Here is a 27,673-nt window from a genome sequence, read left to right on the forward strand (position 1 = left end):
AGAGTTACGTAGCTGGTGAAACGGCGGGGCGTCCCTTCGCCTGTTAACATTCAGGGCAGGATCCCCGAACCTCCAAGGACTCTCCGTCTGCGTCACGTAAACTTCAAAGTGTCCAGTCCAACTTTTCCTGTAGTTTTTGTCAAAACACACATCCAGAAAGTAACACTCGCGCGTAAACGTTAAAATTCTGTCGTATTCTCAACGCTTTACTTCCGTCGCTCGATTGGTTTTGCGTTGTTTCGTTCGTTACGAATTTGTCAGTCTCTCCAACATGTGAGCGTTTTTTTTAAAGATTTTCCTGTCGCCTCACAATCCGGTTGTCTAAATTTGACTTTTTGCGCCGGTCGTCTTATGTTTCTGTCCTCATTTTCCCACGTTATCAGTTTCCCTAAAGCCAAACGGGATCGCTGGTTTGTGACAGAAAGTGTTAAATCTATACGTGGAAGCCACTTTCTGCCCGTCTCTCGGTCCATGCGACCTCGCTGTCCTCCTCTAGTAGATTAGCGTGAGGTTCTGGCAGCGGTCTCCGCTGCCCCTTCTTTCACCCCGAGAACACACTGCTCCCTCCTTCAACACTCTTGTCCGGGGCCGACTATAGAGGCCAGTGTTAATCCCCCTCCCCTCATCGAGTGTGTAGGTGTGTGAAAGAGAGGTGGCTGCACTTTTATCGCTTACAAACTTTGTGTGTGAAAAGCTTAAAGGATAAAGCGGGAGTCTTTCGGTGATTCGGTCAACAAAACGACCACAAATACGAGTCATGGTGAAGTTTTCTCATCACTTTGACTTTAGCTGCTTGGGGTTTATGCTGCTCAATTAGATATTTACTTATTCTGAAATGATTGGTCTAAAGCTTTAGTCCAGTGGACTTGGTTCGATCTGGGACTGAAATTGCAACGTTTGCTACATTTTCAGCTGATGTGGTGAACAAAGCAGTTCCCCTCCTCGCCTGTGGTGGCGCTGCGATAAGAATCACTCTAGGAAACGACACATAAACCTCTGAAGAAAACATGAGCAACTTCCTTCCTCACCAATGTGAACAAAAACATCAGATTTTAGCTGGTTTTGTTGTTTCCACACACTATTCATCCTGCTAGATCGAAACTCTCACGTTTGTTTTGGTCGTATTTACCCAGAATGCACTGCACTACAGTCCAATAGCTGGTTTTGGAGCATTCCGCAGTCTGGTTGGTGTTCATATAGTCACCAGAGTTTGCATGTTTGATTCGGATCTCAAACTAGAGGTGGATTAAAGTGGCCCAAACAGGACGGGTCGTATATTTGATGGTGTCTTTATTCTCTTTCATTTTCACAAATGTTGGTGAAAGACGACAATCAAAGTGTCTTCCTGCCGCTTTGCGTCTTTAGCCATTCATTTCTGCTCTCAATATGTTGTTTTTTTTCCAATGTTGGGCCTTTTTTGAGTCTGCAGACCCTAGTTAACGATTAATCGACAACTAAGTTAGTAGAAGAATATTTCAACAATTGATTCAATCTGATTAATTGATACAAATTGGATGAAGAGTTTGGAGTTTCACGTCACGTTATAAATGTACCTGGAGGGTTTTTCCCTTGGTTCTATGTGAAATCTTTTAATCCCCATGGTAACCATGCAGCTGGGCAAAATGCAGGTGGACGTAGCCCCTCCCTCAAGGCACAGCTCCTCCTCAGAGCAGCTCCTTCAGACTAGCCAGCAGCAATTAGCAAACAGCTGGTTGAACTGCGTCTGCTGAGCTCGTTATAGCAGCTCTTCTCAGTGAAACGTTGGTAAAAACGTTGCTTAAGTGTCAACAGATGAGCGATTTTGTGATGACTTCCTGAAGCCAGCACAAGTTTTTACAGAGACAAAGGCCCAATTTCAAGGTATTAAATTATACAGTAACATTTATTTTAAGTCCTATTTGATCTACGTGCCATTTTATAATAACAGAAGTTAACATATTTATTTGATTGTGCTATAAAATGGCACTATATGTCTGGAAAAATATAACATTTTTAATTCCTAAAATGTTTATTTTTCATTGGCCGTTTTTGAGAAAAACATGAATGAAACAAGATTAATAACAGCTGATTTTATTTAGCCGTAAAGCTACTGCACTGTAAAAAAACCAAAATGTTACCAAGTATTCTGGTTTAGCTTCTAGTGCTAATATTTGGGTACAATTGAAAAGGCAAAACTAATTTACAAGTAACTTTCCTCCAATAAATAGGATCTTGTTTTAGATCAATAATAATTCCTTAATGGTGATGAAAAAGTTCCAGTTCCATTATAATGAGACATTTTTCCCATTTATAAGTGAAATAATTTGCCAGCGGAACTAGAACATTTTAATCAATATTAAGGAATTATTGACATCAATGAAGTTCCTATATCCTGATTAAAGGTCATTATTGGTTAATTTTGTCTCATTTCAAACATACTGAGGTATTTGGACCAGGAACCAGATCAGGTACTTGGTGAGTTTTTGCAGTGTGTGCATCAGATCTGCTCTGTTTGTATTGAGGCAGGGATCCGTCTGTGTGTGTGTGTGTGTGTGTGTGTGTGTGTGTGTCGGGTATTAGCTGGGGTCCTGGGGTTAGCGCTTAGAGAGTTTTGAACAACCATAATCTCCCTTTCTATAATGTCCCCGGGTCAGGGGCCAGCCCTGCCTCCCCCTCCGTGTCTCTCCTGCTCCTTCGCCATTCTTCGTGTTTTCTGGCTGAACCATCTGAAACCTCCCGCTCCCCCCCGTTTAATCCGTCCTGTTTAAAAAAAACCCGTCCCATCTCTCTGCCTGCTCCGCCACGCTCTGCGCCTGCTTTCTCTGCCTCCGTTTTTGGCTCTTCGCTCCCCCCCTCCTCTTCGGTTTCCTTCCCTCTTCGCTTTCTCTCATCTGTTCCTCCTCCTCCTCCCTCCGGTCTCCTGATGCGGTGGCGTGACCGCAAAGGGACGGGGTTCATTGTCAAGTCGAGGACCTATCGCACCATTCAAACACACAATCACTCACACATAAAAAGGCCTCACACTGGATCCTCGGTATCTCTGGCACCGGCTGAATGATTGACGGCTGAAAAGAGACCAGGAATTCCCTCGGTGCCTTTGACCTCGTTTCCTCTCTCTTGTTCTCCTCCGCTCTCGCTGCTGTTTCACTTTTTCATTTTTAACCTTTATTCGAGATGTTTCCGTGGAGATCGCCGGCTTTGGATCCACCTGCCAGTCGAGCCTCACGGCTTCGGAAAGCGTTCGGCTCCTGCGATTTCTGGGAAAACGTTTTTCCGGCTCGGTGCGTTTCGCTCACCTGCTCTGGTCGCCGCCGACAAGCATCTCGACCTTAACGGTTCACCGACGGCCAACGCCGAACCTCTGACAGCAATCTGATTTTTATAGCAACAAGATGCATAAATGTGACACATTTATTTAAAAAGATAGTGTTCTTTTGTAACTTCCAGGTGGATTTTCATACCAGAAGAGAAATAAACTGCAAAAACATAAAATCAAATCAGGTCTGGTCCCGTCTTGGTTTCGGAGTTTCACACTCGATCAGTAACAACGTAATGTAAAAACACAACATTTTACCAAGTGTATTTGTTTAGTGTCTAACTTTGTGCACTTGAAATTAGGCAAAAATAACTTAAAATTAAATTATCAGTAAGATATTACAACTTATCTTCAGTAAATTTTTGAATATAGATAAAAAACTACAAGTTATTTTCCCTATTTAGTTGGTTTTGGCTCTTTGTGTTTACAACTATTGCAAAAAGCTTCAAATGCTGTACGGGAAATTCCTAGAAATTAAATTTAATAGTTCTCTCAAACAAAAAGTAAAATAAAGTTGGATCTTATTTTATTTTTTAGACAGATTTCACACCAACACAGTAAAACAGTTTAGAAAACACCAAATTTTATCAAGTATCTTTGTCTAATTTCTCTTAGTTCACTTGAAATTTGATAAAAACTGACAAGAAGCAGCTTTTCATATCAATGCTTGTTTATGAATAAACGTTTTTCCCGTTATCAGTTTGTGTTTGGCGGCGTTTGGGGAAGTCGTGATGTTTGGCGACTCGTCGTTCAGCTGATTTGGAAAATGGCCTTTAATTGTCGTCACTTTTGTTGTAATTCACCAGAATCTGGTTGATGTGAATGTGAAGCAGAGTAAATATTTATAGACAACAGTAAAACAGAAAGTTAACATTGATATTTAATTTGCTGAATTTGACAGAATATGTGCTGAATAGTTTAACATCTTTCAGATGTTTTCTGTTGATATCAAAGTTATTTATTTTGATTTTCCACATGTTCCTGGCAATAAGTCTTGATAAATAAACTTTCTTTGGTTCTTTGAAGGAAACCAAGATGCTCAAAACTTTAAACTTTAAGAACGTCGATATGTTTTGTGGTGAAAATCAAATATTTTCATCAGAAGGTGAGCGGAGCGACGCTGCCTGCGGTTGGATTAGTTTGAGAAGAGACCGAACCTCGTAGGCGTTCGTCCCCTCTGATTGGACGGTTTCAATCCAACGCCAACTGGCCGGCCAATCGGCTAACCGCAGATTTAACAGGCGATGAAGGACGACCAATCAGAAGGACGACAGAGGATGAGGTCACAAAAAAACGTTTGATTCATTTATTTTAAATAATGTCTCCATAAAATCAGAACTTTTTGCCATTAACTGTAATCAAAGCAGAACAAAAGTCCCGGAAAACTTTAATTATTGTATATTTTATGAATCGATCAACTTTTTGTCTGAAACATGATTAATTTTTATTGCTGTGTGTGTTAAATCTGTTGATTTTTGTGGATGATGGATCCCAGGAAGTTCATTAAAAGAACCAATTGATCCTGTGAAATTTTAGGATTCAACATTAGATTGTAATTTTATGATTTCAGTGAATGCAAATGGCATAGGTAATAACAACAGTGGATCAAAAGCTGCATTTTGATGCTAATTTAGTAATTTATCACCTTATTTCAGGTTTTAAAGGACGAGCAGAAGGTTTTTAACTCTGTTATCAGCTTGAGTCTCTACCTCAAATGTGAACTTTTCCTCCATCTCTCCTCGCACACGAGTGTGTGTGAGATCTGAGTAAACATAATTAGCTGTGTTTTTTTGTCTTGCCCTAATAAAAGAGTCATTTGTTGGACATTTCCACTGCGCTACAAAGAGCACATTTATAAGCCCCGGCCCAGGTTCGCCCCCAGGCCAACCCCAACAGTACAGACGGGGGTATTTTTAGCCCGGCCGGCGGGTTAGCGAGCCGGGACAGCGTGAGCCACTCTGTTGCTGTGCAGCAAGGAAAACTCGGATATTTGATGGGAATATCTGGGATGGAGCTGGTCAGGAAGTTTCTGCTGATTTCAGAACCCAAAGGTGGAAGAAAGCGTTTTATTTGTGTAGAGATTCAACAGAGAGACGCTCCTCTGTCTCGGGTTGGTTGAGGTTTTTAAAATACCCAGATAAATCAGATTGAAGAAATAATAATAAAAGGAAGTCAGCGAAGGCATTTAGAGATAAAAAGGCTTTTAGTGGGAGAAGGAAAGCTTGAACCTGGACAAAACCCTGATGTAACCTGGCTTTAACCGCGCCTCGGGGTGCAGTTTCAGTCCACCGGCGCCGGGTTTATTCTCACTTTAAAGTTAGCCGGGAGCTCAGGGGAAACGCAGGGAAAGTGTTTCATTTTACAAAGAAAAACTGGATTTCTTTTTATTGCTGCGTGGAAAATACGTCAAAGGAGGACTTGCTTTTATTTTGCACTCTTTAAAAGCACAATTAGTGGCGACCATTTTGATTTTTTCATGCAGAAGTGCAACACTAAACGCGCTTTCTTTTAATTTATATATCAATTATATTGCAGATTTTCTTCAGGCAACAGACATTTGAATATTCAAAGATCAAAACCTGAGAAAAAGCTTGAAACATTTTCTCCAGAAATGTTACCCAAATATGACAAGTCGTATGGTAAACTTTGGAATATCCATTAAATATTGTATCCATAAAGTTACAATAGTCAATAATTAAATTTTTTATGAAACACATTCAAAATACTTATTTTAACCTGATTTTATTTTAGCAGCGTTTTTCTAAAAGTGAATCTTTACGTTGAAATCCTGAATTCATCAAACTTAATACATTTTCTGTTAATGAAAGTGAAATAAACGTTATTTAATGTTACGTTATTTATTTTAATAGTACCTGGATTCCTGACACAAAACGGCTGCCAGGCCCAATAATATAGTTTTATTTTTTTGAATAATATTTTGGAGATAATAGAAGAAATGATGCAACAATTAAAAATGTTTGACCAAAGAATTTTAAGTGAATTATACAAAGACAATTCATAACTACTTTTTTACCATATGCACATATAAATACAACTAATAATCAGTGTTGTTTTGTTATGTGGATGGGTTTGTTTATTTGTAATATTTTATATTTTTAAAATTGCAATAAATGACAAAATCTCAGTTTTGCTTTTGGCTAAGAAAAGTGAAACCTATTCCTTTAAATTCATGTTTTAAAAAAAGACAAAGATTACGATGTTTACATGAACATAATTGAAATTTAACAATGTGTTTTTATTTGTGTTCGGAGGTTTTGATATTTATTAAAATCGCGGCTTGTTTTCGCTCTCGTAGACGATCGTAACGTTTAAACTACTTTTATTATTTTACATTGTTTGAAAAGGCAGAAGCGCAAAGAAAAGAGAACAAAAAAAGTTGAAGAATTATTTTAAAATCACAGAACAAAAAAAAAAAACAATAAGGTCGAATAAATCCCCTGGACTTCTCTGCGTTGCTAAGCCACATGTCAACAAAGAAAGCCAAAATAAACAAATAAATAAACAAACAAACAAATAAATAAATAAATAAAAAACTTTGACACTTTTTTGCTGCCATCATTAGGAAAAGCCTCTTTATGATTTTCACATCAGTTTCTGCCGGTTCAATCGGCCATAATGTTGCGGTGGCAGTTCTGGTTTATTTCTGAAAACGGGTCGAGTGTTTACAGTGGGAGAGCTTCCCTCGCCTCGCCGACGTTTGGAGGAAAACCGGGTCGCTGCCTTCGCAATCAGCGTCAAGAAAAAATGAAAAGACAGTTTGCGCGTTTTGTGAGTCGTTACGTCATGACTTTCCATGAGTTTTCTCTATTTGTGTGAACATGTAAGAGTTGTGTTTCTTTTTTGCCAAAATTTGGCGAAGTGACACGTCTCACCTTCGACTTAAATGTCATCCAGACCACACCCTGGCACAGATCTTTTCTGTGCAACTTTTTGGTGCTTTTTTTTTTTTCCCCCACTTTCCAGTGCAGAATAAGAGAGATGAAACCTTCGGTTTCAAAAATATGCGGGTCGAGGGCGGTGGAAAGACAAACCGAGCGGAGAAACGCACATAATGCACGCGTACGCACACCCACAATCACTCCAATCTAACGCTGTATCAGAGTGTGAAAGGGAGCCTTGTCTGGCTGCCTGAGGAACTCCCTTTGAATTAAACCGTGTGTGTGCGTGTGTGTGTCGGCCGGTCTGCCAGGCAGACATACTAAACCACTCTACATCCATGTGGCAGCAAAATGTAGCTTGGAAAACAACCCCACTCCAACTCACACACACCCTGAGGGCTCCAGAGGCCAGCCGGCAACCTGGTGTGTGTCTGCTGCTCTAAATGTGTGTGTGTGTGTGTGTGTGTGTGTGTGTGTTTGCCACAGAAGGGAGGAAGTGTACAGGAGCTGGGAAAACAGCTCAGGTCAACAGTTTGTACCCTGAAAGATGGAGGGAAATCAAACTCAGAGCATAAATCTACGACGGATGAAGGACCGTAAAATTTACAAATTTGCCATTTGGCGTGAAAAGACAGAAGAAAAAAAAAACACGTAAACACACAGCGTAAATAACATTTTGTCATCACCTCACAATGAGGTCTTAACATCTGAAGAAGCTTAAGCGCAATTACAACAAACGCACCCGCAGACATTACGCTGGGGTTGGGGGCTAGGCTAATTAGCAGCATTTTTCTTCCATAAAAGCAGGTCTGGTGTTCAGAGTTTTTTTAAAGCAACATGAAACGGAGAGGCATGTGCTCAATTTAGCTTAACGTGGAGAAAGATGTGAGGTGCGTCGAAGGAAGGTGAGAAAGAGCTGGAGGGCAGGAAGGCTGATCGGTGCTTCTGCGTTTTTTCTGACACATAAAGCGCAACTGAGCCACAAAACGCTTTACTGTAAATACGGCAAAAACCCAACAAGATGCATAAAACCACCTTCATAAACTTACATGCTGTCATTTAATAATCTTAATTTTGACCAAAAACCAGGAATTAAAGACATCTTAGAGGAATAATTCGTTTAATATACGTTGTATATTGGGAACAACGTTTCATAAAGTGTTTAGTATTTAATTTACAAAAATGAGGCCAGAAAACTCAAATTTCTAGTCTCTGTTTCCGCTACTTGTTAACCATGGCTGAAAAAATCACAATATAAACGTTTCATATCAGTCCATGTCAATAATATTGATTCGTTTTTTTTTTCTTTTGTTTTAAATATCAGTTATATCGCCAACTTGTTTCATGCACAGTTTTCACTCCACGCCGTTGTTTTTCATTTTGTATCAATTATGAAGCAAAGTGGTGGAACCTGAAACTGCTGATGCGCCAGTACTCAACAGGTTGTTGCTAGGTAACTAAAGACTGAGTGAGTTGCTAGGTAACCAAAGATTGAATGGGTAGATGCCACCGATCTTGCTTAGCGATCGGTTCTGGATCGATTATTATTAATATCGGACTGAAGAAATTATGTCTCATGATATCATGTAGAAATTTAGACAAAAAAAATTTAAATAAGAGATTGGATTTTTTTGTGTTAAAGAAACTACATGTATTTAAAATATGTATATATTTCCAACAAAACATTTAATATTATGATTTCTGAGCTTTTTGTAAACAAACAGGGTTCCTGTAAAGCCACAAACCTTCACTTGTCGTAACACGAACTCTACGCAACAACTGCAAACGTCAAACCATAAATCTGGTGTCGTCTCCAGAAGCAGTTGCTCAGTCGTCCTTGGGTGATAGCCAGTGGTGTCAGTTTTATGTTCGCCAAGCTGTAAAGGCCTAAAGGTGTAAAAGGTGATGTTTATCTGAGTGTAATCAAAGCCCATTCATCGTTATCCCGTCGTTAACCTCGGCTTCACAAAGAACAACAAACAAAAGCCGAAGAGTGTTCGTTTCCCAGTGAGGACAACAGCAACCCTTCGACTTTATTTGTTGATTTTACGACGTGTTGTTGAACTAACTCTCTAAAGCTGTAACTGTAATCCAATGAAAACTCTAATATTTTGCTCGTGAAACATCAACAAAACGTCACAGATATTTATAAATATTTGGATACCGATCTCATTGGCTGTTTCGACAAAATGAAACATTAAAGAACATTAATATTACTAAATTTGCAGTTTCATTCTATCCAAAATATTCAGGTTTGGATCTGTAGTTAATTGTGACAAGATTGGCTAATTATATGTGGTGCACCTCAGGGCTCAGTTCTTAGTCCTTTATTAAGCTTTAAATAACAACACATGTACATTTTCTGATCCTCTTACCTTCACACACAAACTAGCATTTATATCTAATACATCTCTTGAAACGTTAATAATAACAAACTATGTTCCAAAAAAACCTTAAAAGTCTTAATTTGACTCTACAACCAGTTTAAACTGTAGGTACAGTCTGGAATGTTTCTGATTTCTGACATGTTACATTTTTTAAAACAGAAAACCATGATCCACAAAGCTTTTACTGCAAAACTGAGCTACAACTCAGAAAGCTGAGTCATGGCTTCGAGGCGAAGCTGCAGGAGTGCACACATTTAAAAACAAACTGAAAGCGAAGCCGCTGCTGCCAGAGGTTTGTCTCAACCAGCAAATAAACTCAGCTAACGTTAGACAACAATGTCTGCATTCATTTTCAAGTTGCAGAGGCCAAAACTGTAGATTAAACACTGAGCTTCTGCTGGGTTTGAAGATAAATTAATACCTACAGAAAATAACATAAATGTTCAGGTAAACTTGAAGCTTTCTTGTTTGAACATGAATTGTGTGTCTCTTTTTATTCCCTAGAGTCAAGCAGTAGGTCAAACCAGTTAGTTTTGTCACTGCAATCTGCAGCAGAGCTTGTGTACGTTTGTTCGTTTCCTTTTTGTTAATTTATGAATTCAGAGTGTTGGTGGAAACGAACATGCGGCGCTGGAAGTTCGTGCTTCTTGCATGAACGTTAAGCTACTCCGTGAGCGTCCTGCGCCGCGTCGAGCCGCTCTCAGCCTGATGTATGTCCTGCTCGCTCAAACAGCCCGTTTACAGTTCTGGGTTAGGCTCCTAGTCGCTCTGCCGCGACCCCAACCATTTGGAGGTCAATGGGGTCAGCCCCAAAACTGACTGAGCGGGTTAGCCATTAACCAAGACGCTCCGACGAAACAGTGAGGGTAAAAACGAAATAGAAAAGGTATTTTATTTAGATTAACTAACGGCACAGATTTTGCCACGTCACATTTACAAAATTAGCTTTACATACAAAACTCCGCAGTGGAACCTTTGTGTTCACGTGTTTCCAGTACGGCAGTAAATCTGATGCGCAAGCAACATCCTCAAACAACAACAAATTTGCTTTTTTTGGGCCAATCTGGTCTGATTGCTGCTTCAAAATGCGATCTGATTGGATGGTGGAGAAGCCTGCCACTGTGCTAAAAGTAGCTAGCTCCTCAGCGAAGCTAAACTAGCATCTCAATGCTAAACGTGTTGCAGCAGCTCAGACACAAACGCTAATGTCAGCTTCCACATTTCTATAGAACCACTTTTTTAAAATAAATTACATGAAGAACAGAGGCTCTTATTTTGAAGACAATTTTGTTTACAGAGACTAATTCATTTTATTTGCTGTTTCCGTTGTTTTATTTATTGTGGATAATTAAAATGTCCTCCAGTTCCAGTGTTGAATGTTCATCAGATTTAAAGTTTATTGATCTTTGAAAATATGTTATTGCCTTATTATTATCATGCCAGTCAGTGTATATTTCATGAAAATAGTCTCAAATCAACAATATTATTGTTTATCACAATAACTTCTGGGACAATTTATCTTCTGATGTCCAGCTGCTTTCCTGAAGTTTTCTCATCTTTCCTATTTTGAACAGTGGTCCTGAACATTTATGGATTATTATTTAAAAGTTATTTCAGGGGTTTTTAAACTACAAAGTTTTACTATGATATATGACAATGATTTTGTTAAATTTCTTACCTGGGAATAAAAACGTTTTTGGTGTCGTTCTTCTGCTCTCTCAGGGTTCAGGCTTCCACGCATCGCGAAGGCAGAAATACGGCAACGTGTTCAAGACCCACCTGCTCGGCCGACCTCTGATCCGAGTGACGGGGGCTGAAAACGTCCGGAAGGTTCTGATGGGCGAGCACACGCTGGTGACGGTCGACTGGCCGCAGAGCACGTCGACGCTGCTGGGCCCCAACTCTCTGGCCAACAGCATCGGAGACATCCACCGCAAGAGGAGGAAGGTCAGAAACACCTTCAGGGGAATTTAACCCAACTCAGTTGGGTGTAAACGTTGCTCAAAGCTCTTCGTTCACAGATGACAATTCATGTGAATGAGTGAAATATTACAAAGATGTTAGTTGACTTGTGAATTGAAGGAGGTAAAACTTAAAATATAGATGTCTTATAAACAAGGTGGGGAAATGTGTTGCCAGTTACTTTCACAAAGAAAGACACTTTTTCAAATCCAGATCGAATCACATTATCACAAGTTTTCTACTATAACGGGACAATATGGCTGGAAAAGTTTCACAAAACGAGTGTATTATATCAGTAAATATCGATAATCATCCACTCGTTTCTTTTTGTCTTAAATATTTGCAATGCTGCCAAACTGGCAGCGTGAACTTTTCTGTTTTATCCATAGTTTTTACAAAAAGTCATATTTTTATTTAAACCGTCCACTCAACAGGTAGACTGTATTCTCACACTTTCATGACTGTTGGAATATTATGACTTTATTTTCTTATTACTGCAGCTTTCTTGTAAAAATAAAAAAGCCATAACGTGAGAATAGTCGTACGAAAACACAGTCGAAATAACGCGACGTTATTGTGACTGTATTGTTAAAGTATAGTAACTTTATTCTCATATTTTTACGACTTTATTCTTGCATTATTTCTCAATTTATTGTTGAAATATTGATTTTATTTATAGTTTTATGATTTCATTATGGTATTAGACTATTTTCACACGTTTATTCTGATAATATTAATTTGTACTTGACATTTTGACTGTTTGTATTTTTCTACTTTATTCTGGTAATATTGTGAATTTATTCTCACAGTATTATACATTTATTGTCAGAATATTGATGTCATTCCTTTTATTTTGACTGCATTCTCATACAAGTTTATTCTTTCTTTTGCTCTTTATTTTGAAAATGATAGAAGTATAAAATCACGTTATTTTTCAGATTTTTGACTTTATTTTGATATTATTGCATTTTTCAAACTGAGCTGCTCTCCCTTGTGCTCCGTCGTGGATTCAGACTCTGCAGAACGAGTCTCGTTGTAAATCTACCCTCTGTTATCTGAGGCGTTTTGGCCGCTGAAGCGTGAGAACGACGCCTCCATCAGGAGACCGTCTTCGATTATCTGTTTTCCTTCGCTGCCGTCCCTTCCTCTCTGCTGTCTGTACGCGGGTCATTACCGGTAATCGCCTTTCCTCTCCTGCTCACCTGACGCACAAACTCACCAGGAAGAAGCTCGAAGGAGTTCGTTTTCCTGTAAATCAGTCTCTCATTTTCTCTCATTTTGCGGGGGAGGGAGAGGCTTCGGTTTCGGTGCCTGGGGACGGCGAGGGGTCGGCTGGGTCTAATCTGAGCTCTGATCCCTTCTCGTCTCCTCGGGGACCCCGGGACTAACCTCATGTAATGACCCCTGATTAGGAAGGCTGCCTCCGACATGGCACAAAGAGGGGCTTTCTGTGTGGGGGCCCGACACACACAAACACACCGCCGCAGTGTGTGCGCACACACCTGAACATCGCCCGGCTCTTAACACAATGCGACACGCAGAGAAAAAGGATGTGAGGTCAGGAAAGTTGATTTTGGAGATAAGTTCGTGTCTTGTCTTGCTGAGCGAAACGATATGACAGCCAGTTTTCCACACCTGCTTCTTCTGCTATGTCTGTTACACCTGGATAACAAGGCAAACAGATCCACAGATGAAGAGATAAAATCCCTTTCAGGAAATAGCCTTTTGTTTACAACACAGTTGTATTTATCCACAGTGATATAATATGAACACAAACTACATGTTTGTGTTTGTAGGCTGGGATTCATGTTCTGTCTGGATATTTTTAAACTCACTTTCTTACCTGCAGTTGGCAGGAAAGTCTTTATTTTGGGGAATATGAAAGAAAATTTAATGCAGATTGTCCTTAAATAGTCCTTAAAATGTCTTGAACTCATTAAAAAAGAGGAATTTGGCCTTAAATATGTAAATTACGTATTTCATCTCCTGTATTTTATGTAGCTTCTTTTTTTCTCATGAGACTTTACTGTTACACAAAACCTTGGGTCGGTATTTAGCTGCTAATATACTAGCTAGCTTATTTATGTCCATCATGGTGCAAATTTATTGCATTTGAACTTTATTGCACTTTAAACAGCATTCGTCTCATTTGGCCAAGATGGACGATGTTTATCTTAGCCAATAGGCTAACTTCTCTTGCTAACCTATATATGGTTTATTTATTTGGATTTTCTTTTGTATGTTTGTAGTCTTAGTTACTTTTAGTAGTTGTGTTAACTTATATTTCTGGATTTGTTTGTCTTTGAGTGATTTTCAGCTTTAACTTTCAGAAAATCCTCATTTAGCTTTGAGTCTAGTTTGTAGTTTTCAACCAAGTAGCTGCTAGCTGCAGATTTTAGTATTTATTAACTTGAATTTCATAAAGTGAAAGATAAACTGAGTCTAAGTAAATAAAACAAAGTATTAGTAAATATGGGCTTCGATTTGAGTCACTGTTAGCTTGGCTTTTGGTGTCTGTTAGCTGTTTAGCTTGACTTTGAGCAACTGTTAGCTTGTTAGCTTAAATTTTTCTTGTTAGCTGAACTTTTTATCTGTCAGCAGCTTTCGGTTTGCCAACTGAACATGGTATGTAGCAGCAAGTCATAAAACCAGAGGGATTTTCCAATATCGTAATGTTACCTACTGATAGCAACATAAGCTAATAACAAGGCATTTATCTGACTTTAATCGGTTAAACTCTAAAGGAACATGTCTATAATCGTTCATGTTTTTATTTTAACTGAACACAAATAGTGAGAAGTGTTGAAAAACAGTTAATGTGTGTGGCAGCCATATTGGATTGCACTTCTGACCAGAAACTCAGAAAATCAAACTTCTGTGTACAAACAGGACGTCTTATTTGAAAAGCTCTTAGCTCTAGTTTGACGAATTGCTAGCTTGACTTTCAGTAGATTTCAAGATGAAAATTTCTCTCTGATTCTTTCATTACTGTATATTTCAGATAACACACTGACTACTCAGAACTACTCCCCCTATTCTCAGCATTATTTAAAATCATTGACCAAGCAGAAAAATGGTTCTGGGAGTGTGTGAGTGCAGTGTGGTGGTTTCCATGTCTTCTGTGTGTCAATGTGTGTTGGCAGGTTCAGTTTTCTGGACAATAAAACCAAATCAGCAGACTGAAACCGGACAACAGCGACCCAGAGAAAGAGTGAGCAACCGGCTTGGTGCTTGACCTGCTGGCCCAGAGCGTGTTCGTCTGCCCTCCCTGCGGTTTTCACATGGAAAAACAATCTTCACACAGCACATTAGGCTTTAGTGGATCAGCAGAGCCGGCCAGTTTCTATATAACCCAGTATTGAGCTGGGAAACCGAGTCGCCTAGAGAACCACAGATGGTTTCCAGCACTGACCGGCCCGGGCCGAGCATTCAGGAGGAACAAACCCAAGCAAATCTGAAGCATGACTATTTCTGTTGCACTTGGCAATGCAAATTAGCTTGTGAACCAGGTCAGAAAGAATGAGAATCAATCATTTCAAATTTTCCCCTTATTTTCAACCAAGACAGGCAACAAAAACGACAAATATAGCCTTGTTTTTATCAAAAACAACTTCAGCCTGGTGTGTTTAATCTTCATATTGAATCTGTGAAGCAGAAAGATGCAGCAGAGGGGTGCCGCATCTTTTTCAGGTTTTCTTCACCACCAGTAGAGGGCGCTGCCATTTTTAACTGTGCCTAAATATAACACATCAGGGGTATTTGCACAAATCTATGCTTTAAAATGAGAATATCTTTGAAATGTTAGGTGTCATAGCCTCTGAAATAAATTAGAAACAATGCAGCTGAGGAACAAAAGTATTTGCAACACGACCTCAATACAAAATATTTACATACTTTTTGTTTTAAGACATTTATACAGCAATAAATTATGTATATAGAGGACAATTTTAAAGATTAATCAGCATTAGTGCAGTTTGAAATCCTGCAATTGGTGGAAATGTTGTCAGTTTACTGGTAAATAAAGTTAAACCCAACATTTTGAAGCATGTTGTTGCCGTCGGACACTTTAAATGACCTTATTAGTATTTTATGATCAAACACCAGCAGTGGCACAAAACAGTGAAGTGAAGAAGATTATTTTTGTTTTTTTATACTCTGATGTCATTGTGAGTCTTTTGGGATAAATGTTTCAAATATATCAGTTTGCCTACTGTCTGGACTTTGACTGGGCCATTTTAACACATGAACTGATCCGAACCATTTCATAGTAACTTTGGTTGGAGGTTCAGACCCGGGCCGGTCCAAAGTAAAGCAGAACATGACCAGTTCTATGAGCACATCCTCACCAAACGACGACGCTAAAAGATAAAAAAATAAACTTGTGACAATAAACTCCTAATAGTACAAGAATAAAGTTGTATGTGAATAAAGACAGTTTTTATTCTCAAATATTATGACCTTATTCTTGTTATTGAGACTTTATTTTTGCTATATAACAACTTTATTCTCGTAGTTTATAAATTTATTCTCCTAATATTACGACTTTATTTAATTTTTTCCTAATATTTTGTCGTACCAAACCGATTTAGCCGCATTGGGAGCCGGTACCTGAAGTTCTCAGGAACTTGTCCTCCTCTGATCCGGACTGAAGACAGAACGTGGAAAGACATGGAGCAAAAGAGGAAAGAGAGCGAAGGAGTGTTTTCTAAAAAGAGGATGGATGGATAGAGGGGGCAGGCGGTGACGGGAAGAGGAGGGAGCAGCGAGGGCAGAGAAAAGAATAAAGGAGTCTTTACATGTCTGTGGAACCAGCAGCTCGCAGCACTTTCACATAATTTAAGACATATGGACGTTATTAGGACAACTGTGTGTGAGTGTGTGTTTTTGTCTTTGCGCTGCAGGCTACAGAGGACAGTCACGTTTTTGTGGTGCAGGAGAATGACTGTTGTACAGAACAATCCCCCTTCAGCTCACACACACACACGCACACACACACGCACACACACACGCACACACACACGCACACACACAGACAGCCTCGTCCCGACTGGAACCAGAGTGACGCTGCATAAAAACAGAATTTGATTGGCAGCCAGGATCCACAGAGAGATGCTGTGTGTGTTTGGATGACCTGTAGTTACCTTTCAGGGAGCAACACACTGACGTACTAAACTACGGTAGCTCAGCCCTGCTGCTCCGGGCCTATTTATGTCAGAGTGTGTGTGAACAGCCAAAGGGTTCAGTCAGACGGGCAATTGTAAACAATTCAGCGCAGACGGGTTAAATGGGTTAATTCACAGCCTTACATAACCGGGACGTGCGATACGAAAAGGTTCTTCAGGGGTTTTGCTGCTGTTTAGAAGATTTTCTTTGGACGTTGGTTCATTTTTCTGTAACAGTTTAATCCAGTTCGTTTGGGGAGGTGAAAGCTACGGCTTGGTTCGGTTGAAATGAACTCTGCTGCGTTTTGAATGGGTATGTGGGCTGGAGATCGCGCCAAAAGCAGGAAATGAGCAGGGAACTCTGGGTAAATACAGAAAAACAAATGAGTCTCAACGCTGGCGGGAGAAATGGCTTGTGAAGAAGTGTCAAAGAAAATCACAGCAGCTGAAAATGAAACAAATATTTCAGTTTTGGTCCCTGATCGAACCGAGTCTATCAGAGCCAACAGCCGCGATGGACGGCAAAGTTGCTTCTCTTGACTCACTTCGGGTTAATTTTTGCTTAAAAATGATCTGATTAGATGCTGGAAAAGAGTATTATGTTCAAATTGTGCTAAAAGGAGTTAACTTCTGGAGTTAAAAAACTTTTCTGTTTTGACAGATCCTTCGTGATAAAGTGGCTTCTTAGGTTTTCCAATCATGATGTGAATGTTTCATAGCATTTAGATCGATCATTGTTGATTTGTATTTCTTTTTTTGTTTTAATTACATGTTGCTTTATTGCCAAAGTGGTGGCCTGATATTTCCTGTTTTCTCCATAAATTTCTCTCCACACCCTTGTTTTTTTATTTTTTAGCAGTTATGAGGCGAAACCTGAAACTGCTGCTGCGCCAGGTACTCTGCAAGTTGTTGCTAGGCAACCAAAGAGTGAGTGAGTTGCTAGGTAACCAAAGACTGACTGAGTTGCGTGACAATCGTAATATATTTCCCTTGGAAAATAATAAAACTGCTAACCACAGAGGTAAGGAGACGATCAACACTTATCATGTCCAACAAATAAAGAAAATCTTCAATTCACGAGGAAAAGAAACCCGAGTGGCTTTTGAGTGAACCCGATGTCGGGCCACCAGTCGTTACACAGAAGCTCGTTCAGACGCTCCATCGAGCAGAAAATGCAAACCATGTGCGTTTCGCTCGTGGATGTGCCGCGTCGCGATTCCCGATTCACTCCAACCTTGTCTTGGAAAAGGATTTCCCAACAAGCAGCTCCTTTATGTTCTGCTCTCCAACAGCTCTGACTGTCAGATGCATGAAAATATTATTTATTTAGACAAAGATACGTTTTAGAGACGGTTTAAAAATAGTTATAAGGCTTCTTTCTTATTCTTCTACTTCTAAATCACAGCCAGGACAGTTTCAAGGGGCAGTTTTGGAGGTCGGATCTGATGGAATGTTATTTGTTCAAACAGCGCTGACGACCGGTGATTGATTCATCCAGAAAAACGCTCGAAGCAGGCTTTATGTGGGCCCCCCTCCTCGCTTTTTCCTCTTCAGCCTGTCAGTAAACGTTTTGCTGACTGCAGAAGAAAAACCTCTAAAGGAAAAGTCTCTCTCCCTTGATCCACAGCTGAACTTTCTACTAAATTTCACATTAATTGTGCGTGTCATTCTGTGACTGACTGGCGACTTGCGGCAGCTGCTTTGTGTAATTTTAAGTCCAATTTAATTGAAGTGGTCTTTGATTTTGTGTCTGCAGGTGTTCGCCAAAGTGTTCAGCCATGAAGCGTTGGAGTCCTACCTCCCAAAAATCCAGCAGGTCATCCAAGAGAGCCTCCGAGTGTGGAGCTCCAACCCCGAGCCCATCAACGTCTACAGGTACGCCGGTGGTCCAGGAAGGTTGCACCGAGTCCATTCACACCCGGTCTGTCTAGTTCCAGGTCCAACCAGTTTGTCTGGAGAGTTTGTTTAGTTTGGGAAGACATGAACACGCAATCAAACTGATGCGAACCAAAACAGCGAAGTCTGGTCCGCCGACAAACCTCTGTCTCTGTTCGGTTGAAGTGAACTTTGGTGCATATGTGAACGCAAAGCGCTCTAAAAACAGGAAATGGATTATAGAGCAGGGCATTCTGGGTAAATACAAACCAAAACAAATGCTTGAGAAATGGTTTGTTGTGTTTTACCAAAGAGAAAAGAGAAATCCTACAACTGCTAATTTCCGACGCCTCTAGTTTTGTTTACATTCTGTGAAAAAGAAAGTTGCTCTAATGAAGAGATAAAAATATTCTATTTTTCCTCTTGAGCTTTTCTGATTTGTAACTGCAGAGGTCTCAGGCTGTGCTTGACGTGTTTGGACGTAACCGTGTTGTTCCTCAGGGAGAGCCAGAGGCTGTCGTTCACCATGGCGGTCCGGGTGCTGCTGGGATTCAGGGTGTCGGAGGAGGAAATGCGGCACCAGTTCTCCACCTTCCAGGACTTCGTCAACAACCTCTTCAGCCTCCCAATCGACCTGCCGTTCAGCGGCTACAGGAAGGTAAGACGATTCCTATGATTTGTTTCTGTTCAATCCGTCGCTCTTCTGTAAAATCGCCAACAATCTCCCCAACATGCTGCCAGAAGTCTTAGTAACTTATTCTGTGATTTTAATTTCATTTCTTTTCCAATGGAAACACAGCAACTATGTAGTGTAGCTTTCTGACATCAGCAGACATCATAGACAAAGATGTACCTACATTTGAGATGGAATCTGAATGTATTTAACGTGTTTTCGTGCGTTTCTTCTGCAGGGAATCCGAGCGCGAGACACGCTTCAGAAAAGTATAGAGAAAGCCATCAGAGAAAAGCCTCTGTGTTCCCAGGGGAAGGATTACAGCGACGCGCTGGACGTCCTGATGGAGCGCCAAGGAGAACGGCACCGAGCTCAGCATGCAGGAGCTCAAGGTACGAAACGCCCTGGACTCCGGCCTGAACCCGGAAAAACCTTCGTCCTGCTGCCAGAATCTGGCATTTAAATATATTATTTTAACAATATGGGACAATAATAAGGCATTTTTTAAAATTGTGTAATTTCAAAAGAGAAGCATATTTCTCCATTCCTTTATTATTATGACAATTTTTTTGCTACGTTTTTATTTTAGTTACATGAATAAAGTAATGAAAATATAGTCATAAAATTAGCAGAAACAAAGTCAGAATTACGTGAAGAAAAGTTGTTTTATTGAGAGCAAAGGTTGAATAGTTGTAACGCGACCAGCTGAGTCTTGGCTTATTTCCCTTATTGTTTCCTCTATTCTGGTATTTTTACAACTTATCTGTCATGTTACAACTATTCTTGTAATACTAGTTTTATCCAGGTAATATATATTATGTCTGTATTATTATTTTAACTTTATTGCCATGCAACTTTACTCTGGTATTATCACAAAATTTTTCAGATATCACGACTATTTTCTAATATAATGACTTTATTCTTTTATTATTGCGACTTCTCGTAATATTAAAACAACTCTGATAAAATATTTTGTGTTATTATGACTTCTTCCTACTTTATTCTGATATTACAACTGTTTTGGTAATATTAGGACTTTATCCAGGAATTATTGTCACTTTTTTCTCATATTATTACGACTGTTCTCATAATATGGCTCCTACTCCGGTAATAAAATGATTTCTGGTTTTACTTAAGAGTTTTTTCTCCGGTAATATAATAATATTCTCTTTCTTTTAAAAAAATATCTATAAATCTTAGCCTGACCCTAATATTCCTAAAAAACAGCAGCTTGTTATGCCTCAAAATTGCAGCATCATTAACAGATTTTGTCTCTTTGGATATCAGTTTCACTTTCATTCCTGATTTTGAAAATGTAGTTTGGTCAATATCCTGCCAGAAACATCACCTTGTAATTCAAGTCATCACCGACTCAAATGTTCGACTTCACCTCAAATTGCGCTAAATAAAGCCGGACACACAGGAAGTCACTACAAACCATAGAAAGGAATGAATAAAGTTAGGAATTGAAAGAATGAGCTGCATTAACTCTGATGTCAACAGGCGGTAAAGAAACATCGGCACAGCCTCTGTTTACCTATTTGAGGAATTCTGTGGAGGCTTTTTTCTCTCTCTGCTTCACTGTTTGTGGTTTCTGGGTGAAGTCCAGACCCAAAAATAAGTCAACACTGCCCCCGCTAGGGGTCTGAATGAGGCCTCCTGTACGTACACACTCAACGGTGCTCCGAAAGTGAGCTGGGGAGGCCCAGCGCTCCCCTTCGCTGCTGTGACGCATTTAAAACACACGTGCTGCGCGAAGCGCAGTCACAGGTGATGGCAGAGAAGAGAGGTTTACAATCTGAGGCACCCGGCCCAGTCTGTGTTATTTATTCCAGAACCGGCATGGCACATTCTGTTATTGGAAAACATCTTTTACTTTCTTACAAACGTGCCACTTTTCAGGAATCAAAAACATTTCCATTAACTGGTCAGGGGTTTTTTTCTGGAGAGGGAGTCGACTTTGCCAACAATAAGAAACTGAAGGTGTGAAACAGAGGATTTGTCGCCAAAGCAAGTTTCCCTACTTGGTTTGAATTTTTACCAACTGCATTTGCAAAATAAAAATCAAAGCAAAACTAAGAATCCAAGGAGAGACAACTTCTTTTCTTCAATAATAAATTTTCCAGCAAAGCTCAAAGGTTTTGTTGCTAGAGTAAGGTAGCTAGTGTCCAACATGGAGGCTTTTGGAGGCATATGGAGCATTCACACCAGCCATGTTTAGTCCACTTTAATCCAGGTTTTGTCGAGAAAGTTCGGTTTGTTTAAATACCGAATCAAACTTTGGTTCACCTACAAACCAAGATCTGTGTTCGGTTGAAGTGAATTCTGGTGGAGTTCGAATTCATATGTGAACACCAAGTGAACCGGAGCGCGATCCAGAGGTTTTGTGTCATTTCTTCAGTAGTTTTTGGTGCAGAGCCGCCACAGGCGAGGAGGGGAACCTGCTTTTTAAATCTCAAAGGTTTTGTTGCTAGAGTAAAGTAGTTAGTGTCCAACATATGGAGCCTTTTGGAAGTTTAAGAGAGTATTTTCAATTTGGTCCATTTGACTCAGTGCAGTGTGAAAGAAAACCGCAGCAGCTGAAAATGTAACAATTTTGGTCCACAATCAAACTGAGTCTTGAGGACTATCAGGCGTGAAACACCTTAACGGTTCACCAGAACCATTACATTCAATATATACAATCTTTAAAATTTCTGTTTTAAACTATCACAGTTCTCTTATCATTAAGATGACTGCAAGCTAAAATAAAAACTTCATCAATTTTTCTCACGCTTCCATAGGAATCAACCATTGAGCTGATCTTCGCTGCCTTCGCCACCACCGCCAGCGCTAGCACCTCCCTGATCATGGCGCTCCTCCGCCACCCTCAGGTCCTGGAGCGCCTCAGGGAGGAGCTGAGAGGCAGAGGCCTCCTCCACAACGGCTGCCTCTGTCCCGAACAGGAGCTGAGGCTGGACACCATCATCAGCCTCAAGTACCTGGACTGTGTCATCAAGGAGGTGCTGAGGCTGTACACGCCGGTCTCCGGGGCCTACCGAACGGCAATGCAGACCTTCGAACTAGATGTAAGTCTTTATGTGCAATTTTATTACTAGTGGAGTACCTCAAGACACTGCGTTAGGTGTTAGGCCCATAACCCTAACCCTAACCTAACCTAACCCTACATTAACTTTAAATGTTTTGCTGGATACAAGATAACCCAGCTGCAAATCAGTGTCTTACTGTATCAATAACAAGAAGATAATTGTGTTGTGGGTTCATCAGGCTTTGTTACGATAACTTCCAGTCGACCAGAAATTGCTAAACAATTAACAAATAAACGGTGAATATATATGAAAAGTGTGGATCTGACGACACGTTGCAACAAGTCTATAGTCACATGAATACTTTTCATAGTTAGTAATAATTTCTAAAAATTGTAGAAGAGTCTGCTTAAATTTTTAAAACCAATTGTATCATCTTATTCTCCTGTATTTTTCTCCACAGGGAGTCCAGATTCCCAAAGGCTGGAGTGTGATGTACAGCATTCGGGACACTCACGACACAGCTGCCGTCTTCAAAGACGTAGAAGCCTTCGACCCCGACCGCTTCAGTCAGGAGCGGAGCGAAGACAAGGAGGGCCGTTTCCACTACCTGCCGTTTGGCGGCGGCGTCCGCTCCTGTCTGGGAAAGCAACTCGCCACGCTTTTCCTCCGCATTCTCGCCATCGAGCTGGCCACACCAGCCGCTTTGAACTGGCCACTCACCAGTTCCCCCGTGTCGTCACGGTCCCGTGGTTCACCCCGTCGACGGGCTAAAGGTCAAGTTCTACGGCCTGGACTCCAATCAGAACGAGATCTTGGCGAAGTCAGACGAGCTGCTGGGAGCGACGGTTTAGTGAGGGCAGCTGCTCATGAGGGTTGGGTGGAGAAGTTCAGAGAAGATTGATGGAAGGAAACAATAATTTCAGAAAGATTTTTCCTTCTTCACCTTTGTTCTGCCAGATTGGAGCGTTCTTTCAGACTCTTCTAACAAATGGTTATCAGGACTCTTCTTTAAGAAAGGAGGAAACTGCCAAAACTTTTTAAATATGCTCTATTCTGTGTATTTTCTGAAGAAGTATACTTAGAAAATATGTACAAAAAGCTATCTAATATAATTTGAATGGGAGTGGTGCACAACAGACTTTTGGTGAAATGAAGAGTTGAGATGAGAACAGTAAGGGTGTGTTAGAGAGAGGCGAGAGATAAAACAGGGTATAGAGAGAAGGAATATAATTTTCAACCATTTTGCTTGTGCTTAAATTCAATAAATCATTTTCAGTTGACTTGCAGGGTAAAAGAGATGGATTATATGAAAACAGAGTTTTTCTTATTGGCAAATATTTAATCTCGCACCCATGTGCTAAAATAATTAATATCTAATACAGGGATGAACATTTAAAAAAAAAATCAAACAGAAAATTGCTTTTTTTGAATGGATATGTTAGGCATACAATACATTTGAAATAGAAACAACTTAGTTTTTTTTAGAATTACCTAAAAAAATAAGTAAGATGTTCTCTAAAAGCAAACAGGAAGGTGACTAAAGAATAACAAGACATTCTAATAACAGCTTGATTTTAAAAACTGATTTGTTTTATTTATATCCTGTTTGGTTTACCTTTTTTATCATCAAATCTATTGTTAGGTTTATGAAAAGCCTTCTTTATTAACCTTAATAACTAAGTCTTCTTCATTGGAAATACAATTGTTAATCTTTAGGAACCTGGTTAGGGTTAGGTAACCAACCCTACTTAGTTTGGCTCAAGAGCTAATTCTGCTTGGTTAGGAAACCAAGATTTTCTTACTTGATTAGGTTTCGGAACCAGATCTACATAAGATTCGGGAAACAAACCAACTTCTTCATGTTGAAACGGAAACTTGGTTAAGGACAAATCCTACTTGACTGGTTTAGGGACGACACTAACTTGATTAGGTTTAGAAACCATCCCCACTTGGTCGGGTTTAAGAGCCAGCCAGCTATTGAGTTTAAGAACCAATTCTACTTTATCAGATTTTGGAAACAAATTCTTCCTCATTGTCAATCCTACTTGGATGTTTTTTAGAAACCAATACAATGTCATTGGATTTAGGAACCAAACCTTCTGGTCACAATTAGGAAGCAATCCTACTTGGTTGGATTGGTTTATGTACCAGTTCTACTTGGTTTCTTTTTGGTCGTGTTTAGAGAGCAGTCCAACTTCATTGGGTTTAGGAACCAGTCTTTCTTGGCCCGGTTTAGAAACCAACCCTACTTGATTGAGTTTAGGAAGAAATTATACTTGATTGGGCTCAGGAAAAAATTCTACTCAACAGGATTTTTGAAAAGAAATCCTTATTTGGTTGGTGTTGAAGAACCAAGCCTACTTCATTGGGTTTAGGAACCAATCCCACTTGGTCGCATTGACCAAGTTTTAGGGACCAAACTGACTTGGTCATGTTTATCTGAACAAACTAAAATTAGCTTTAGAAGTTAAGCCTAAATGTTGACCAAACTTATTTTACTTATATATCCAATTTACTCAGTTTTGAACCAAATGTACTTGTTTATGCTTAGTAATTATTCCCAAAAAGGTTCTGCTTGCCATCAATGACACAACCAACACTACAAAATCTACGATATTAAAACCAGTCAAAAAAAAAAAAAAACACACAAACAAAACAGCAAAACACAGGTTGAGTATTCCCAACAGTAAGAAACACAAACTTGAACGCTTCCTAAATTTTGCTTAACCTAGTGATGCTGATGTTAAACTCAGGTGCAAAGAAGACAATGTAAAACTTAGATTATCTGCTTGTTGATATTTTTCTGACTGCGAAATAGAATCTCTTACTAATAGCTTTAACTTTTTAGGTGAAACAAATACCTGGCAAATTAAGATTTAATTTTTTAGCTAATGTATTCCTCTATCTTTTACAGTTCAGAAGGCACAATTTTCAGTTTTTCTAGTTACTAAATAAACAAAGCTACCAACTTACATTAAGAGATTAAAATGGATGATGAACGTATTTGATAGTACGCTTGTTCTCATAAAGCAGTGCACCTTCTGAGGCTGGAACCGGGTTAAAAGATCAGGGGATATGGTGAAAGTATATAGGAAGAGACCTACATACATGCTGCTTAAGTGCTGCCTTATCTTTGTCTTTTTTTGTGCACTTCTTTTATTGTTCCACCATCATGGAGGTCAACGGCGTTTATTCTCTCGTTGCTCCTCCGTTCAACAAAAAGACTGCAAAGCAAATTCAGTCCCAGAATGCTTGAGGTGATTGCACAATCAGAACCTTGGGAATTTGCATGTTCGGTTACCCCGTAGAATGTTTGGGGGGCGGAGCTTCTGTAGCGGCGTTCCGGAATTTTCGACATTCTAAGGAGAAATAGACCAATGGGGTATCGGATAGAGGGCGGGGCTTCCTCCATGCAGTTCTGGAACTTGCTAGCAGAACTTTCCGGAGAGTTCTAAAGAGAAGGACCAATGAGACATCAGGCAGGGGGCGGGACTTACGCCTGCAAGGCTTTCACCTGTTGGACGGTCTGGATGAACTCTGTCTGTGCCACGCCCTTTTCATTTCTCCCAACCACACCACTGATTTTTTTCTTTTTTTGTTTTCACAACAGAGAAATATAAAAAACTGAAATGGTTTGTTTTGCTGCTTTTTCTTGTACACGGTTTCAAGTTGAAAGTTAGATTGCAATAGTTTGTTCTGAGTGAGATTTGTGTTATGTCAATTCTTTTTTAAAAAACTTTTTAAGCATAAGGAGCATTAATAGGGTTATTAATAGGTGTGTATTAATTTGTACATTATTCCTTATCAGACTATGGGGAAATAGCTATTTACATCAACTAATAACCTATTATTAATGTTATTGTATGAATAATATTGTTGGTATAAGATATTTGAAATGCTATTTTTTATTCTATTGCAGATTTAGTTTTTTAGCCTACATGAGAATGTCTTTGGTAAATATTGGATGTATTTAGAATGTTATGAATTTCAGTTTATATTGTAAACAGTGTTTAAAATGTTGATATTGTTGATTTGATTACTGTAATAATTATTATTTTTGTTTATCCAGACTTATTATCACTGCATTTTATTTTACATTAATTATGGAAACAGAAAGCACTTGCCAGATATGTTTATTTTTTAAGTGCCATGCGACTACAGTTCAATCTTCCTTTCAACCTGTTGGTTTCTGAGTCTGTTTTATGTCCTTCTGTACATAATTTGCAATTCTTTTTACAGGAAGAAATGTTCATTTAGCTTAATTATGAATGTCTCGTGATAGTTTTTCCATTTTCTTTTTTGTTACCAAGACTGCTATGTGTACTCCTGTAATAAACCACAAAGAAAAAATATCTGTCTGATGAAAAGTTTCTTATTTTGGGTTTTATTTGTGTATTCACCAATTAGTGCAACAAAAGAAAGATCGCAGACGAGCAAGTATTAATCTACAAATTACTCAATTAGTTAAGTAAAGACAACAAACGAAAAGGCAAATTAAAATATCCTTAAGTAGTGTTTTTTCCACCTAATATTCCTTGTTTTAGTAAATCTAAAGACAAATAAAAAAGCAAAACAATCAAAACCAATAAAGTCAGTGATAAAAAGAAATAGTTTTGTCACATAAAAGACTATTAACGTACAAAACAAATATTTCTTCCCACAATAATCACGATTGTCTGGACGCCTTACAAGGCCAGGAACGTTAATGTGTTCATTTTAATTTATTAATTACATTATATTGATGCGTTACTTTAATAGTTAATGTATTTTTTACATACAATCAAAACAAGGTGGATTGTCAGAATAGTCAGCCATAAGTAGCCGTTCACAAAATTACTTTAAAGTAATTTAAAGTTTTTATTCTATAAATCTGCAATATGTAACTTTTAGAAAAGAAATATATTTTTTCATATTTATTAAAATTGTCACTATGTCATGATGGTATGAGACACAATCTGTGAAATCGAAGTAATGCATCACTACCATCTGAAAACAACCAGTCAGAGCGAGGAGAAGGGTTTAGCGTTGTCAGTCAACCTCATGAACGTGCTGCTAAATGTGCTAATGGCACAACTTACTGTTCCAGGAAAACCATTTATCTGCCGTCAACTATTGTTACTAACATTAGCATTCGCAGCATGCTATGTTGTGGTGTAGAGTAGCAATTGGCAAGGAAATAACACAAGAGTGATTGACAGCGCTAAGACCCTCCTCCTTGCTCTGATTGGTTGTTTCTAGTTAGCGATGGGAAAAAGCAGATGAGCTTGATTTATTTTCTGTCTTATACAATTTTAAAAAATATGTAAAACAACTTATTTTTTAATGTAAAATATATAAAAAGATCCTTATCATTAATGAATGTAAAATCAGCCATTTTTACTGGATCTTAAA

The 27,673-nt window shown here is 39.2% G+C and overlaps 1 pseudogene; it reads left to right on the plus strand.

The window, feature by feature from the left end:
- Window positions 1-23,164, plus strand: part of LOC129379875 (cytochrome P450 26B1-like) — a 29,389-nt pseudogene extending 6,225 nt beyond the window's left edge.
- The last annotated feature ends 4,509 nt before the right edge of the window (window positions 23,165-27,673 follow it).

The sequence above is a fragment of the Poeciliopsis prolifica genome, unplaced genomic scaffold, assembly GCF_027474105.1.
Source record: "Poeciliopsis prolifica strain line A6 unplaced genomic scaffold, Auburn_PproV2 SCAFFOLD062, whole genome shotgun sequence".
In the NCBI taxonomy this organism is placed as follows: domain Eukaryota; kingdom Metazoa; phylum Chordata; class Actinopteri; order Cyprinodontiformes; family Poeciliidae; genus Poeciliopsis; species Poeciliopsis prolifica.